At 25.9% G+C, this 18,881-nt stretch overlaps 1 long non-coding RNA gene across 2 annotated transcripts in view; it reads left to right on the top strand.

The window, feature by feature from the left end:
• The window catches only part of LOC129960201 (uncharacterized), a 238,511-nt gene extending 220,180 nt beyond the window's left edge, over window positions 1-18,331 (top strand). For both annotated transcript variants that reach the window (XR_008783555.1, XR_008783556.1), the window contains exon 3: window positions 18,144-18,331. This is a non-coding gene — a long non-coding RNA (uncharacterized LOC129960201). The remainder of the gene's footprint in view (window positions 1-18,143) is intronic.
• Window positions 18,332-18,881: the final 550 nt, after the last annotated feature.

Genomic DNA, 18,881 nt, shown 5'->3' with positions numbered 1-18,881 from the left:
ATGTTTGTATTCTATATCTTTTGATTTCAAATATTGGAGCATTTCTTTGTGTTAGTAAGACTGACTATGTTTCTCATTCCACTATATTCTTTTCTGAACCTTCTTATAAAATTAAAAACTGAAAATATTGCTTTTTTAGCATATAAGGTATTTGAAAATGTAAAGCTTAATTTTTTGGCATATCAAGAAAAGTATGTTCAGTTGTTATTACATTTGAATTTTAATTATATCTAAAATCTCTCTTACATACTAATGTCAATGCAGAATGAAATCTGCTTTCTCTCTGATAAACTTAATAATTAATCTGTATTTCGAAAAACTGAGAATGGGATTTGATGTGTAAATTTTCAAGTCTCTGAATTTTTAAAAATAATTATTTATGTCCTGATGTGTATGTGTTTTACATTTCTTTAACAATACTGCATGTTGAATTTAAACATTTTTTTCTTTCCTTTCATAGGTATAAAAATTTATGAAAGGGACTTGGTTGAAATGCAAACTAATCTTAAGACATGAATGAGGTGTGTATATTTTTGTTTGTCTTTCATATTTTCAAGGTTTTTTTATTGAATTACCACTTTGTGTTCATATTTAAATGTGTTCTAATGTAAGGGATGATAAAAAGTAACATTAATTATAAATTGGTCCTTTGACCTTGAATTGGAGAAATGTGTCTTGATACAACCAATCATGAACTTAAGGCATATAATCAATGTTTTTTGCTTCTTGACACTTTCTAATTGTATTTTTCATTCTTTATTCTTGTTGCAGCTGCAACAGAATATTAGATCTCATTATTCTCAGTTTAATATTTAACTTCTAATTGTACTGTTCACTTAAAATGTTTGTATTCTATATCTTTTGTTTTCTAATATTGAAGCAGTTCTGTGTGTTAGTAAGACTGACTATGTTTCTCATTCCACTATATTCTTTTCTGAACCTTCTTATAAAATTAAAAACTGAAAATATTGCTTTTTTTAGCATATAAAGTATTTGAAAATGTAAAGCTTAATTTTTTGGCATATCAAGAAAAGTATTTTCAGTTGTTATTACATTTGAATTTTAATTATATCTAAAATCTCTGTTACATACTAATGTCAATGCAGAATGAAATCTGCTTTCTCTCTGATAAACTTAATAATTAATCTGTATTTCGAAAAACTGAGAATGGGATTTGATGTGTAAATTATTAAGTCACTGAATTTTTAAAAATAATTATTCATGTCCTGATGTGTATGTGTTTTACATTTCTTTAACAATACTGCATGTTGAATTTAAACATTTTTTTCTTTCCTTTCATAGGTATAAAAAGTTATGAAAGGGACTTGGTTGAAATGCAAACTAATCTTAAGACATGAATGAGGTGTGTATATTTTTGTTTGTCTTTCATATTTTCAAGGTTTTTTTATTGAATTACCACTTTGTGTTCATATTTAAATGTGTTCTAATGTAAGGGATGATAAAAAGTAACATGAATTATAAATTGGTCCTTTGACCTTGAATTGGAGAAATGTGTCTTGATACAACCAATCATGAACTTAAGGCATATAATCAATGTTTTTTGCTTCTTGACACTTTCTAATTGTATTTTTCATTCTTTATTCTTGTTGCAGCTGCAACAGAAGATTAGATCTCATTATTCTCAGTTTAATATTTAACTTCTAATTGTACTGTTCACTTAAAATGTTTGTATTCTATATCTTTTGATTTCAAATATTGGAGCATTTCTGTGTGTTAGTAAGACTGACTAAGTTTCTCATTCCACTATATTCTTTTCTGAACCTTCTTATAAAATTAAAAACTGAAAATATTGCTTTTTTAGCATATAAGGTATTTGAAAATGTAAAGCTTAATTTTTTGGCATATCAAGAAAAGTATGTTCAGTTGTTATTACATTTGAATTTTAATTATATCTAAAATCTCTCTTACATACTAATGTCAATGCAGAATGAAATCTGCTTTCTCTCTGATAAACTTAATAATTAATCTGTATTTCGAAAAACTGAGAATGGGATTTGATGTGTAAATTTTCAAGTCTCTGAATTTTTAAAAATAATTATTTATGTCCTGATGTGTATGTGTTTTACATTTCTTTAACAATACTGCATGTTGAATTTAAACATTTTTTTCTTTCCTTTCATAGGTATAAAAAGTTATGAAAGGGACTTGGTTGAAATGCAAACTAATCTTAAGACATGAATGAGGTGTGTATATTTTTGTTTGTCTTTCATATTTTCAAGGTTTTTTTATTGAATTACCACTTTGTGTTCATATTTAAATGTGTTCTAATGTAAGGGATGATAAAAAGTAACATTAATTATAAATTGGTCCTTTGACCTTGAATTGGAGAAATGTGTCTTGATACAACCAATCATGAACTTAAGGCATATAATCAATGTTTTTTGCTTCTTGACACTTTCTAATTGTATTTTTCATTCTTTATTCTTGTTGCAGCTGCAACAGAATATTAGATCTCATTATTCTCAGTTTAATATTTAACTTCTAATTGTACTGTTCACTTAAAATGTTTGTATTCTATATCTTTTGTTTTCTAATATTGAAGCAGTTCTGTGTGTTAGTAAGACTGACTATGTTTCTCATTCCACTATATTCTTTTCTGAACCTTCTTATAAAATTAAAAACTGAAAATATTGCTTTTTTTAGCATATAAAGTATTTGAAAATGTAAAGCTTAATTTTTTGGCATATCAAGAAAAGTATTTTCAGTTGTTATTACATTTGAATTTTAATTATATCTAAAATCTCTGTTACATACTAATGTCAATGCAGAATGAAATCTGCTTTCTCTCTGATAAACTTAATAATTAATCTGTATTTCGAAAAACTGAGAATGGGATTTGATGTGTAAATTATTAAGTCACTGAATTTTTAAAAATAATTATTCATGTCCTGATGTGTATGTGTTTTACATTTCTTTAACAATACTGCATGTTGAATTTAAACATTTTTTTCTTTCCTTTCATAGGTATAAAAAGTTATGAAAGGGACTTGGTTGAAATGCAAACTAATCTTAAGACATGAATGAGGTGTGTATATTTTTGTTTGTCTTTCATATTTTCAAGGTTTTTTTATTGAATTACCACTTTGTGTTCATATTTAAATGTGTTCTAATGTAAGGGATGATAAAAAGTAACATGAATTATAAATTGGTCCTTTGACCTTGAATTGGAGAAATGTGTCTTGATACAACCAATCATGAACTTAAGGCATATAATCAATGTTTTTTGCTTCTTGACACTTTCTAATTGTATTTTTCATTCTTTATTCTTGTTGCAGCTGCAACAGAAGATTAGATCTCATTATTCTCAGTTTAATATTTAACTTCTAATTGTACTGTTCACTTAAAATGTTTGTATTCTATATCTTTTGATTTCAAATATTGGAGCATTTCTGTGTGTTAGTAAGACTGACTAAGTTTCTCATTCCACTATATTCTTTTCTGAACCTTCTTATAAAATTAAAAACTGAAAATATTGCTTTTTTAGCATATAAGGTATTTGAAAATGTAAAGCTTAATTTTTTGGCATATCAAGAAAAGTATGTTCAGTTGTTATTACATTTGAATTTTAATTATATCTAAAATCTCTCTTACATACTAATGTCAATGCAGAATGAAATCTGCTTTCTCTCTGATAAACTTAATAATTAATCTGTATTTCGAAAAACTGAGAATGGGATTTGATGTGTAAATTTTCAAGTCTCTGAATTTTTAAAAATAATTATTTATGTCCTGATGTGTATGTGTTTTACATTTCTTTAACAATACTGCATGTTGAATTTAAACATTTTTTTCTTTCCTTTCATAGGTATAAAAAGTTATGAAAGGGACTTGGTTGAAATGCAAACTAATCTTAAGACATGAATGAGGTGTGTATATTTTTGTTTGTCTTTCATATTTTCAAGGTTTTTTTATTGAATTACCACTTTGTGTTCATATTTAAATGTGTTCTAATGTAAGGGATGATAAAAAGTAACATTAATTATAAATTGGTCCTTTGACCTTGAATTGGAGAAATGTGTCTTGATACAACCAATCATGAACTTAAGGCATATAATCAATGTTTTTTGCTTCTTGACACTTTCTAATTGTATTTTTCATTCTTTATTCTTGTTGCAGCTGCAACAGAATATTAGATCTCATTATTCTCAGTTTAATATTTAACTTCTAATTGTACTGTTCACTTAAAATGTTTGTATTCTATATCTTTTGTTTTCTAATATTGAAGCAGTTCTGTGTGTTAGTAAGACTGACTATGTTTCTCATTCCACTATATTCTTTTCTGAACCTTCTTATAAAATTAAAAACTGAAAATATTGCTTTTTTTAGCATATAAAGTATTTGAAAATGTAAAGCTTAATTTTTTGGCATATCAAGAAAAGTATTTTCAGTTGTTATTACATTTGAATTTTAATTATATCTAAAATCTCTGTTACATACTAATGTCAATGCAGAATGAAATCTGCTTTCTCTCTGATAAACTTAATAATTAATCTGTATTTCGAAAAACTGAGAATGGGATTTGATGTGTAAATTATTAAGTCACTGAATTTTTAAAAATAATTATTCATGTCCTGATGTGTATGTGTTTTACATTTCTTTAACAATACTGCATGTTGAATTTAAACATTTTTTTCTTTCCTTTCATAGGTATAAAAAGTTATGAAAGGGACTTGGTTGAAATGCAAACTAATCTTAAGACATGAATGAGGTGTGTATATTTTTGTTTGTCTTTCATATTTTCAAGGTTTTTTTATTGAATTACCACTTTGTGTTCATATTTAAATGTGTTCTAATGTAAGGGATGATAAAAAGTAACATGAATTATAAATTGGTCCTTTGACCTTGAATTGGAGAAATGTGTCTTGATACAACCAATCATGAACTTAAGGCATATAATCAATGTTTTTTGCTTCTTGACACTTTCTAATTGTATTTTTCATTCTTTATTCTTGTTGCAGCTGCAACAGAAGATTAGATCTCATTATTCTCAGTTTAATATTTAACTTCTAATTGTACTGTTCACTTAAAATGTTTGTATTCTATATCTTTTGATTTCAAATATTGGAGCATTTCTGTGTGTTAGTAAGACTGACTAAGTTTCTCATTCCACTATATTCTTTTCTGAACCTTCTTATAAAATTAAAAACTGAAAATATTGCTTTTTTAGCATATAAGGTATTTGAAAATGTAAAGCTTAATTTTTTGGCATATCAAGAAAAGTATGTTCAGTTGTTATTACATTTGAATTTTAATTATATCTAAAATCTCTCTTACATACTAATGTCAATGCAGAATGAAATCTGCTTTCTCTCTGATAAACTTAATAATTAATCTGTATTTCGAAAAACTGAGAATGGGATTTGATGTGTAAATTTTCAAGTCTCTGAATTTTTAAAAATAATTATTTATGTCCTGATGTGTATGTGTTTTACATTTCTTTAACAATACTGCATGTTGAATTTAAACATTTTTTTCTTTCCTTTCATAGGTATAAAAAGTTATGAAAGGGACTTGGTTGAAATGCAAACTAATCTTAAGACATGAATGAGGTGTGTATATTTTTGTTTGTCTTTCATATTTTCAAGGTTTTTTTATTGAATTACCACTTTGTGTTCATATTTAAATGTGTTCTAATGTAAGGGATGATAAAAAGTAACATTAATTATAAATTGGTCCTTTGACCTTGAATTGGAGAAATGTGTCTTGATACAACCAATCATGAACTTAAGGCATATAATCAATGTTTTTTGCTTCTTGACACTTTCTAATTGTATTTTTCATTCTTTATTCTTGTTGCAGCTGCAACAGAATATTAGATCTCATTATTCTCAGTTTAATATTTAACTTCTAATTGTACTGTTCACTTAAAATGTTTGTATTCTATATCTTTTGATTTCAAATATTGAAGCAGTTCTGTGTGTTAGTAAGACTGACTAAGTTTCTCATTCCACTATATTCTTTTCCGAACCTTCTTATAAAATTAAAAACTGAAAATATTGCTTTTTTTAGCATATAAAGTATTTGAAAATGTAAAGCTTAATTTTTTGGCATATCAAGAAAAGTATTTTCAGTTATTATTACATTTGAATTTTAATTATATCTAAAATCTCTGTTACATACTAATGTCAATGCAGAATGAAATCTGCTTTCTCTCTGATAAACTTAATAATTAATCTGTATTTCGAAAAACTGAGAATGGGATTTGATGTGTAAATTTTCAAGTCTCTGAATTTTTAAAAATAATTATTTATGTCCTGATGTGTATGTGTTTTACATTTCTTTAACAATACTGCATGTTGAATTTAAACATTTTTTTCTTTCCTTTCATAGGTATAAAAAGTTATGAAAGGGACTTGGTTGAAATGCAAACTAATCTTAAGACATGAATGAGGTGTGTATATTTTTGTTTGTCTTTCATATTTTCAAGGTTTTTTTATTGAATTACCACTTTGTGTTTATATTTAAATGTGTTCTAATGTAAGGGATGATAAAAAGTAACATGAATTATAAATTGGTCCTTTGACCTTGAATTGGAGAAATGTGTCTTGATACAACAAATCATGAATTTATGGCATATAATCAATGTTTTATGCTTCTTGACATTTTCTAATTGTATTTTTCATTCTTTATTCTTGTTGCAGCTGCAACAGAATATTAGATCTCATTATTCTCAGTTTAATATTTAACTTCTAATTGTACTGTTCACTTAAAATGTTTGTATTCTATATCTTTTGATTTCAAATATTGGAGCATTTCTGTGTGTTAGTAAGACTGACTAAGTTTCTCATTCCACTATATTCTTTTCTGAACCTTCTTATAAAATTAAAAACTGAAAATATTGCTTTTTTAGCATATAAGGTATTTGAAAATGTAAAGCTTAATTTTTTGGCATATCAAGAAAAGTATGTTCAGTTGTGATTACATTTGAATTTTAATTATATCTAAAATCTCTGTTACATACTAATGTCAATGCAGAATGAAATCTGCTTTCTCTCTGATAAACTTAATAATTAATCTGTATTTCGAAAAACTGAGAATGGGATTTGATGTGTAAATTTTCAAGTCTCTGAATTTTTAAAAATAATTATTTATGTCCTGATGTGTATGTGTTTTACATTTCTTTAACAATACTGCATGTTGAATTTAAACATTTTTTTCTTTCCTTTCATAGGTATAAAAAGTTATGAAAGGGACTTGGTTGAAATGCAAACTAATCTTAAGACATGAATGAGGTGTGTATATTTTTGTTTGTCTTTCATATTTTCAAGGTTTTTTTATTGAATTACCACTTTGTGTTCATATTTAAATGTGTTCTAATGTAAGGGATGATAAAAAGTAACATGAATTATAAATTGGTCCTTTGACCTTGAATTGGAGAAATGTGTCCTGATACAACAAATCATGAATTTATGGCATATAATCAATGTTTTTTGCTTCTTGACACTTTCTAACTGTATTTTTCATTCTTTATTCTTGTTGCAGCTGCAACAGAATATTAGATCTCATTATTCTCAGTTTAATATTTAATTTCTAATTGTACTATTCACTTAAAGTGTTTGTATTCTATATCTTTTTATTTCAAATGTTGGAGCATTTCTGTGTGTTAGTAAGACTGACTATGTTTCTCATTCCACTATATTCTTTTCTGAACCTTTTTATAAAATTAAAAACTGAAAATATTGCTTTTTTAGCATATAAGGTATTTGAAAATGTAAAGCTTAATTTTTTGGCATATCAAGAAAAGTATGTTCAGTTGTTATTACATTTGAATTTTAATTATATCTAAAATCTCTGTTACATACTAATGTCAATGCAGAATGAAATCTGCTTTCTCTCTGATAAACTTAATAATTAATCTGTATTTCGAAAAACTGAGAATGGGATTTGATGTGTAAATTATTAAGTCACTGAATTTTTAAAAATAATTATTTATGTCCTGATGTGTATGTGTTTTACATTTCTTTAACAATACTGCATGTTGAATTTAAACATTTTTTTCTTTCCTTTCATAGGTATAAAAAGTTATGAAAGGGACTTGGTTGAAATGCAAACTAATCTTAAGACATGAATGAGGTGTGTATATTTTTGTTTGTCTTTCATATTTTCAAGTTTTTTTATTGAATTACCACTTTGTGTTCATATTTAAATGTGTTCTAATGTAATGGATGATAAAAAGTAACATGAATTATAAATTGGTCCTTTGACCTTGAATTGGAGAAATGTGTTTTGATACAACAAATCATGAATTTATGGCATAAAATCAATGTTTTTTGCTTCTTGACACTTTCTATTTGTATTTTTCATTCTTTATTCTTGTTGCAGCTGCAACAGAATATTAGATCTCATTATTCTCAGTTTAATATTTAACTTCTAATTGTACTGTTCACTTAAAATGTTTGTATTCTATATCTTTTGATTTCAAATATTGGAGCATTTCTTTGTGTTAGTAAGACTGACTATGTTTCTCATTCCACTATATTCTTTTCTGAACCTTCTTATAAAATTAAAAACTGAAAATATTGCTTTTTTAGCATATAAGGTATTTGAAAATGTAAAGCTTAATTTTTTGGCATATCAAGAAAAGTATTTTCAGTTGTTATTACATTTGAATTTTAATTATATCTAAAATCTCTGTTACATACTAATGTCAATGCAGAATGAAATCTGCTTTCTCTCTGATAAACTTAATAATTAATCTGTATTTCGAAAAACTGAGAATGGGATTTGATGTGTAAATTATTAAGTCACAGAATTTTTAAAAATAATTATTTATGTCCTGATGTGTATGTGTTTTACATTTCTTTAACAATACTGCATGTTGAATTTAAACATTTTTTTCTTTCCTTTCATAGGTATAAAAAGTTATGAAAGGGACTTGGTTGAAATGCAAACTAATCTTAAGACATGAATGAGGTGTGTATATTTTTGTTTGTCTTTCATATTTTCAAGGTTTTTTTATTGAATTACCACTTTGTGTTCATATTTAAATGTATTCTAATGTAAGGGATGATAAAAAGTAACATGAATTATAAATTGGTCCTTTGACCTTGAATTGGAGAAATGTGTCTTGATGCAACAAATCATGAATTTATGGCATATAATCAATGTTTTTTGCTTCTTGACACTTTCTAACTGTATTTTTCATTCTTTATTCTTGTTGCAGCTGCAACAGAATATTAGATCTCATTATTCTCAGTTTAATATTTAACTTCTAATTGTACTGTTCACTTAAAATGTTTGTATTCTATATCTTTTGATTTCAAATATTTGAGCATTTCTGTGTGTTAGTAAGACTGACTATGTTTCTCATTCCACTATATTCTTTTCTGAACCTTCTTATAAAATTAAAAACTGAAAATATTGCTTTTTTAGCATATTAGGTATTTGAAAATGTAAAGCTTAATTTTTTGGCATATCAAGAAAAGTATGTTCAGTTGTTATTACATTTGAATTTTAATTATATCTAAAATCTCTGTTACATACTAATGTCAATGCAGAATGAAATCTGCTTTCTCTCTGATAAACTTAATAATTAATCTGTATTTCGAAAAACTGAGAATGGGATTTGATGTGTAAATTATTAAGTCACAGAATTTTTAAAAATAATTATTTATGTCCTGATGTGTATGTGTTTTACATTTCTTTAACAATACTGCATGTTGAATTTAAACATTTTTTTCTTTCCTTTCATAGGTATAAAAAGTTATGAAAGGGACTTGGTTGAAATGCAAACTAATCTTAAGACATGAATGAGGTGTGTATATTTTTGTTTGTCTTTCATATTTTCAAGGTTTTTTTATTGAATTACCACTTTGTGTTCATATTTAAATGTGTTCTAATGTAAGGGATGATAAAAAGTAACATGAATTATAAATTGGTCCTTTGACCTTGAATTGGAGAAATGTGTCTTGATACAACCAATCATGAACTTAAGGCATATAATCAATGTTTTTTGCTTCTTGACACTTTCTAATTGTATTTTTCATTCTTTATTCTTGTTGCAGCTGCAACAGAAGATTAGATCTCATTATTCTCAGTTTAATATTTAACTTCTAATTGTACTGTTCACTTAAAATGTTTGTATTCTATATCTTTTGATTTCAAATATTGGAGCATTTCTGTGTTTTAGTAAGACTGACTAAGTTTCTCATTCCACTATATTCTTTTCTGAACCTTCTTATAAAATTAAAAACTGAAAATATTGCTTTTTTAGCATATAAGGTATTTGAAAATGTAAAGCTTAATTTTTTGGCATATCAAGAAAAGTATGTTCAGTTGTTATTACATTTGAATTTTAATTATATCTAAAATCTCTCTTACATACTACTGTCAATGCAGAATGAAATCTGCTTTCTCTCTGATAAACTTAATAATTAATCTGTATTTCGAAAAACTGAGAATGGGATTTGATGTGTAAATTATTAAGTCACTGAATTTTTAAAAATAATTATTTATGTCCTGATGTGTATGTGTTTTACATTTCTTTAACAATACTGCATGTTGAATTTAAACATTTTTTTCTTTCCTTTCATAGGTATAAAAAGTTATGAAAGGGACTTGGTTGAAATGCAAACTAATCTTAAGACATGAATGAGGTGTGTATATTTTTGTTTGTCTTTCATATTTTCAAGGTTTTTTTATTGAATTACCACTTTGTGTTCATATTTAAATGTATTCTAATGTAAGGGATGATAAAAAGTAACATGAATTATAAATTGGTCCTTTGACCTTGAATTGGAGAAATGTGTCTTGATACAACAAATCATGAATTTATGGCATATAATCAATGTTTTTTGCTTCTTGACACTTTCTAACTGTATTTTTCATTCTTTATTCTTGTTGCAGCTGCAACAGAATATTAGATCTCATTATTCTCAGTTTAATATTTAACTTATAATTGTACTGTTCACTTAAAATGTTTGTATTCTATATCTTTTGATTTCAAATATTGGAGCATTTTTTTGTGTTAGTAAGACTGACTATGTTTCTCATTCCACTATATTCTTTTCTGAACCTTCTTATAAAATTAAAAACTGAAAATATTGCTTTTTTAGCATATAAGGTATTTGAAAATGTAAAGCTTAATTTTTTGGCATATCAAGAAAAGTATTTTCAGTTGTTATTACATTTGAATTTTAATTATATCTAAAATCTCTGTTACATACTAATGTCAATGCAGAATGAAATCTGCTTTCTCTCTGATAAACTTAATAATTAATCTGTATTTCGAAAAACTGAGAATGGGATTTGATGTGTAAATTATTAAGTCACAGAATTTTTAAAAATAATTATTTATGTCCTGATGTGTATGTGTTTTACATTTCTTTAACAATACTGCATGTTGAATTTAAACATTTTTTTCTTTCCTTTCATAGGTATAAAAAGTTATGAAAGGGACTTGGTTGAAATGCAAACTAATCTTAAGACATGAATGAGGTGTGTATATTTTTGTTTGTCTTTCATATTTTCAAGGTTTTTTTATTGAATTACCACTTTGTGTTCATATTTAAATGTGTTCTAATGTAAGGGATGATAAAAAGTAACATGAATTATAAATTGGTCCTTTGACCTTGAATTGGAGAAATGTGTCTTGATACAACCAATCATGAACTTAAGGCATATAATCAATGTTTTTTGCTTCTTGACACTTTCTAATTGTATTTTTCATTCTTTATTCTTGTTGCAGCTGCAACAGAAGATTAGATCTCATTATTCTCAGTTTAATATTTAACTTCTAATTGTACTGTTCACTTAAAATGTTTGTATTCTATATCTTTTGATTTCAAATATTGGAGCATTTCTGTGTGTTAGTAAGACTGACTAAGTTTCTCATTCCACTATATTCTTTTCTGAACCTTCTTATAAAATTAAAAACTGAAAATATTGCTTTTTTAGCATATAAGGTATTTGAAAATGTAAAGCTTAATTTTTTGGCATATCAAGAAAAGTATGTTCAGTTGTTATTACATTTGAATTTTAATTATATCTAAAATCTCTCTTACATACTAATGTCAATGCAGAATGAAATCTGCTTTCTCTCTGATAAACTTAATAATTAATCTGTATTTCGAAAAACTGAGAATGGGATTTGATGTGTAAATTTTCAAGTCTCTGAATTTTTAAAAATAATTATTTATGTCCTGATGTGTATGTGTTTTACATTTCTTTAACAATACTGCATGTTGAATTTAAACATTTTTTTCTTTCCTTTCATAGGTATAAAAAGTTATGAAAGGGACTTGGTTGAAATGCAAACTAATCTTAAGACATGAATGAGGTGTGTATATTTTTGTTTGTCTTTCATATTTTCAAGGTTTTTTTATTGAATTACCACTTTGTGTTCATATTTAAATGTGTTCTAATGTAAGGGATGATAAAAAGTAACATGAATTATAAATTGGTCCTTTGACCTTGAATTGGAGAAATGTGTCTTGATACAACAAATCATGAATTTATGGCATATAATCAATGTTTTTTGCTTCTTGACACTTTCTAACTGTATTTTTCATTCTTTATTCTTGTTGCAGCTGCAACAGAATATTAGATCTCATTATTCTCAGTTTAATATTTAACTTCTAATTGTACTGTTCACTTAAAATGTTTGTATTCTATATCTTTTGATTTCAAATATTGGAGCATTTCTGTGTGTTAGTAAGACTGACTATGTTTCTCATTCCACTATATTCTTTTCTGAACCTTCTTATAAAATTAAAAACTGAAAATATTGCTTTTTTAGGATATAAGGTATTTGAAAATGTAAAGCTTAATTTTTTGGCATATCAAGAAAAGTATGTTCAGTTGTTATTACATTTGAATTTTAATTATATCTAAAATCTCTGTTACATACTAATGTCAATGCAGAATGAAATCTGCTTTCTCTCTGATAAACTTAATAATTAATCTGTATTTCGAAAAACTGAGAATGGGATTTGATGTGTAAATTATTAAGTCACAGAATTTTTAAAAATAATTATTTATGTCCTGATGTGTATGTGTTTTACATTTCTTTAACAATACTGCATGTTGAATTTAAACATTTTTTTCTTTCCTTTCATAGGTATAAAAAGTTATGAAAGGGACTTGGTTGAAATGCAAACTAATCTTAAGACATGAATGAGGTGTGTATATTTTTGTTTGTCTTTCATATTTTCAAGGTTTTTTTATTGAATTACCACTTTGTGTTCATATTTAAATGTGTTCTAATGTAAGGGATGATAAAAAGTAACATGAATTATAAATTGGTCCTTTGACCTTGAATTGGAGAAATGTGTCTTGATACAACCAATCATGAACTTAAGGCATATAATCAATGTTTTTTGCTTCTTGACACTTTCTAATTGTATTTTTCATTCTTTATTCTTGTTGCAGCTGCAACAGAAGATTAGATCTCATTATTCTCAGTTTAATATTTAACTTCTAATTGTACTGTTCACTTAAAATGTTTGTATTCTATATCTTTTGATTTCAAATATTGGAGCATTTCTGTGTTTTAGTAAGACTGACTAAGTTTCTCATTCCACTATATTCTTTTCTGAACCTTCTTATAAAATTAAAAACTGAAAATATTGCTTTTTTAGCATATAAGGTATTTGAAAATGTAAAGCTTAATTTTTTGGCATATCAAGAAAAGTATGTTCAGTTGTTATTACATTTGAATTTTAATTATATCTAAAATCTCTCTTACATACTACTGTCAATGCAGAATGAAATCTGCTTTCTCTCTGATAAACTTAATAATTAATCTGTATTTCGAAAAACTGAGAATGGGATTTGATGTGTAAATTATTAAGTCACTGAATTTTTAAAAATAATTATTTATGTCCTGATGTGTATGTGTTTTACATTTCTTTAACAATACTGCATGTTGAATTTAAACATTTTTTTCTTTCCTTTCATAGGTATAAAAAGTTATGAAAGGGACTTGGTTGAAATGCAAACTAATCTTAAGACATGAATGAGGTGTGTATATTTTTGTTTGTCTTTCATATTTTCAAGGTTTTTTTATTGAATTACCACTTTGTGTTCATATTTAAATGTATTCTAATGTAAGGGATGATAAAAAGTAACATGAATTATAAATTGGTCCTTTGACCTTGAATTGGAGAAATGTGTCTTGATACAACAAATCATGAATTTATGGCATATAATCAATGTTTTTTGCTTCTTGACACTTTCTAACTGTATTTTTCATTCTTTATTCTTGTTGCAGCTGCAACAGAATATTAGATCTCATTATTCTCAGTTTAATATTTAACTTATAATTGTACTGTTCACTTAAAATGTTTGTATTCTATATCTTTTGATTTCAAATATTGGAGCATTTTTTTGTGTTAGTAAGACTGACTATGTTTCTCATTCCACTATATTCTTTTCTGAACCTTCTTATAAAATTAAAAACTGAAAATATTGCTTTTTTAGCATATAAGGTATTTGAAAATGTAAAGCTTAATTTTTTGGCATATCAAGAAAAGTATTTTCAGTTGTTATTACATTTGAATTTTAATTATATCTAAAATCTCTGTTACATACTAATGTCAATGCAGAATGAAATCTGCTTTCTCTCTGATAAACTTAATAATTAATCTGTATTTCGAAAAACTGAGAATGGGATTTGATGTGTAAATTATTAAGTCACAGAATTTTTAAAAATAATTATTTATGTCCTGATGTGTATGTGTTTTACATTTCTTTAACAATACTGCATGTTGAATTTAAACATTTTTTTCTTTCCTTTCATAGGTATAAAAAGTTATGAAAGGGACTTGGTTGAAATGCAAACTAATCTTAAGACATGAATGAGGTGTGTATATTTTTGTTTGTCTTTCATATTTTCAAGGTTTTTTTATTGAATTACCACTTTGTGTTCATATTTAAATGTGTTCTAATGTAAGGGATGATAAAAAGTAACATGAATTATAAATTGGTCCTTTGACCTTGAATTGGAGAAATGTGTCTTGATACAACCAATCATGAACTTAAGGCATATAATCAATGTTTTTTGCTTCTTGACACTTTCTAATTGTATTTTTCATTCTTTATTCTTGTTGCAGCTGCAACAGAAGATTAGATCTCATTATTCTCAGTTTAATATTTAACTTCTAATTGTACTGTTCACTTAAAATGTTTGTATTCTATATCTTTTGATTTCAAATATTGGAGCATTTCTGTGTGTTAGTAAGACTGACTAAGTTTCTCATTCCACTATATTCTTTTCTGAACCTTCTTATAAAATTAAAAACTGAAAATATTGCTTTTTTAGCATATAAGGTATTTGAAAATGTAAAGCTTAATTTTTTGGCATATCAAGAAAAGTATGTTCAGTTGTTATTACATTTGAATTTTAATTATATCTAAAATCTCTCTTACATACTAATGTCAATGCAGAATGAAATCTGCTTTCTCTCTGATAAACTTAATAATTAATCTGTATTTCGAAAAACTGAGAATGGGATTTGATGTGTAAATTTTCAAGTCTCTGAATTTTTAAAAATAATTATTTATGTCCTGATGTGTATGTGTTTTACATTTCTTTAACAATACTGCATGTTGAATTTAAACATTTTTTTCTTTCCTTTCATAGGTATAAAAAGTTATGAAAGGGACTTGGTTGAAATGCAAACTAATCTTAAGACATGAATGAGGTGTGTATATTTTTGTTTGTCTTTCATATTTTCAAGGTTTTTTTATTGAATTACCACTTTGTGTTCATATTTAAATGTGTTCTAATGTAAGGGATGATAAAAAGTAACATGAATTATAAATTGGTCCTTTGACCTTGAATTGGAGAAATGTGTCTTGATACAACAAATCATGAATTTATGGCATATAATCAATGTTTTTTGCTTCTTGACACTTTCTAACTGTATTTTTCATTCTTTATTCTTGTTGCAGCTGCAACAGAATATTAGATCTCATTATTCTCAGTTTAATATTTAACTTCTAATTGTACTGTTCACTTAAAATGTTTGTATTCTATATCTTTTGATTTCAAATATTGGAGCATTTCTGTGTGTTAGTAAGACTGACTATGTTTCTCATTCCACTATATTCTTTTCTGAACCTTCTTATAAAATTAAAAACTGAAAATATTGCTTTTTTAGGATATAAGGTATTTGAAAATGTAAAGCTTAATTTTTTGGCATATCAAGAAAAGTATGTTCAGTTGTTATTACATTTGAATTTTAATTATATCTAAAATCTCTGTTACATACTAATGTCAATGCAGAAGGAAATCTGCTTTCTCTCTGATAAACTTAATAATTAATCTGTATTTCGAAAAACTGAGAATGGGATTTGATGTGTAAATTATTAAGTCACTGAATTTTTAAAAATAATTATTTATGTCCTGATGTGTATGTGTTTTACATTTCTTTAACAATACTGCATGTTGAATTTAAACATTTTTTTCTTTCCTTTCATAGGTATAAAAAGTTATGAAAGGGACTTGGTTGAAATGCAAACTAATCTTAAGACATGAATGAGGTGTGTATATTTTTGTTTGTCTTTCATATTATCAAGGTTTTTTTATTGAATTACCACTTTGTGTTCATATTTAAATGTATTCTAATGTAAGGGATGATAAAAAGTAACATGAATTATAAATTGGTCCTTTGACCTTGAATTGGAGAAATGTGTCTTGATACAACAAATCATGAATTTATGGCATATAATCAATGTTTTTTGCTTCTTGACACTTTCTAACTGTATTTTTCATTCTTTATTCTTGTTGCAGCTGCAACAGAATATTAGATCTCATTATTCTCAGTTTAATATTTAACTTATAATTGTACTGTTCACTTAAAATGTTTGTATTCTATATCTTTTGATTTCAAATATTGGAGCATTTCTTTGTGTTAGTAAGACTGACTATGTTTCTCATTCCACTATATTCTTTTCTGAACCTTCTTATAAAATTAAAAACTGAAAATATTGCTTTTTTAGCAGATAAGGTATTTGAAAATGTAAAGCTTAATTTTTTGGCATATCAAGAAAAGTATGTTCAGTTGTTATTACATTTGAATTTTAATTATATCTAAAATCTCTGTTACATACTAATGTGAATGCAGAATGAAATCTGCTTTCTCTCTGATAAACTTAATAATTAATCTGTATTTCGAAAAACTGCGAATGGGATTTGATGTGTAAATTTTTAAGTCTCTGAATTTTTAAAAATAATTATTTATGTCCTGATGTGTATGTGTTTTACATTTCTTTAACAATACTGCATGTTGAATTTAAACATTTTTTTCTTTTCTTTCATAGGTATAAAAAGGTATGAAAGGGACTTGTTTGAAATGCAAACTAATCTTAAGACATGAATGAGGTGTGTATATTTTTGTTTGTCTTTCATATTTTCAAGGTTTTTTTATTGAATTACCACTTTGTGTTCATATTTAAATGTGTTCTAATGTAAGGGATGATAAAAAGTAACATGAATTATAAATTGGTCCTTTGACCTTGAATTGGAGAAATGTGTCTTGATACAACAAATCATGAATTTAAGGCATATAATCAATGTTTTTTGCTTCTTGACACTTTCTATTTGTATTTTTCATTCTTTATTCTTGTTGCAGCTGCAACAGAATATTCGATCTCATTATTCTCATTTTGATATTTTACTTCTAGTTGTACCGTTCACTTAAAATATTTGTATCAAAGAAAATACTTCTAAGACTATTTCTTTTAATTTCAAATATTGGAAAATTTCTAAGTGTTATTAAGTCTGATTATGTTTCTCATTCCAATATATACTTTTCTCAACCGTTTTATAGAATTAGAAATTGAAAATATTGCTTTTTTAGGATCTAAGGTATTTGAAAATGTAAAGTTTATTACTTTGGCCTATCAAGAAAAGTATGATCAGTTGTTATTACATTTGAAATTTAATTATATCTAAAATCTCTGTTACATACTAATGTTAATGCAGAATGAAATCTGCTTTCTCTCTGATAAACTTAATAATTAATCTGTATTTCGAAAAACTGGAATGGGATTTGATGTGTAAATTTTCAAGTCTCTGAATTTTTAAAAATTATTATTTATGTTCTGATGTGTATGTGTTTTACATTTCTTTAACAATACTGCATGTTGAATTAAAAAAATTTTTTTCTTTCCTTTCATAGGTATAAAAAGTTATGAAAGTGACTTGGTTGAAATGCAAAGAGGGAGCTAAACTAATCTTAAGACATTAATCAGGTATGTATATTTTTGTTGGTGTTTCATATTTTCCATTTTTTTTTTATTTAATTAGCACTTTCTGTTCATTTTTAAATGTGTTCTAATGTAAGGGACCAGAAAAAAGTTACATGAATTATAAATCGGACTTTTGTTCATGAATTCGAGAATTTGTCTTGATACAACAAATCATGAATTTATGGTATAAAATTAATGTTTTTTGCTACTTGACACTTTCTGTTTGTAATTTTCATTCTTTATTCTTGTTGCTGCTGCAGCAGAATATTAGATCTCATTATTCTCAGTTTAATATTGTACTTCTAATTGTACTTTTTACTTAAAATGTTGGCAATAAAGAAAATACTTCTAAGTCTATTTTTTTTTATTTCAAATTTTCAATCATACCTTTGCGATATTAAGGCAAATTCTGTTTCTTCTTTGAGTACATTTTTTCTCCGTTTTTTGAAATTTAAAAACTGAAAATATTTATTCTTATACTGCTTAATATTAAAAAATGTAAAGTGTTATTGGGAGATTAAGAAAAGCTTGACAAATTGTTATTACAATTTGAATTTGAATTTTTGCTATAATCTGAGTTTCATTCTCATATTAATTTTTAATATTGATTAAATTATTTATGTTTCTTAGTATCGTATAAAATATAACAGACAAATCCATTAAAATAG

Source organism: Argiope bruennichi, chromosome X2 (assembly GCF_947563725.1).
Source record: "Argiope bruennichi chromosome X2, qqArgBrue1.1, whole genome shotgun sequence".
In the NCBI taxonomy this organism is placed as follows: domain Eukaryota; kingdom Metazoa; phylum Arthropoda; class Arachnida; order Araneae; family Araneidae; genus Argiope; species Argiope bruennichi.
This window is presented reverse-complemented; position numbering and strand designations above follow the sequence as displayed.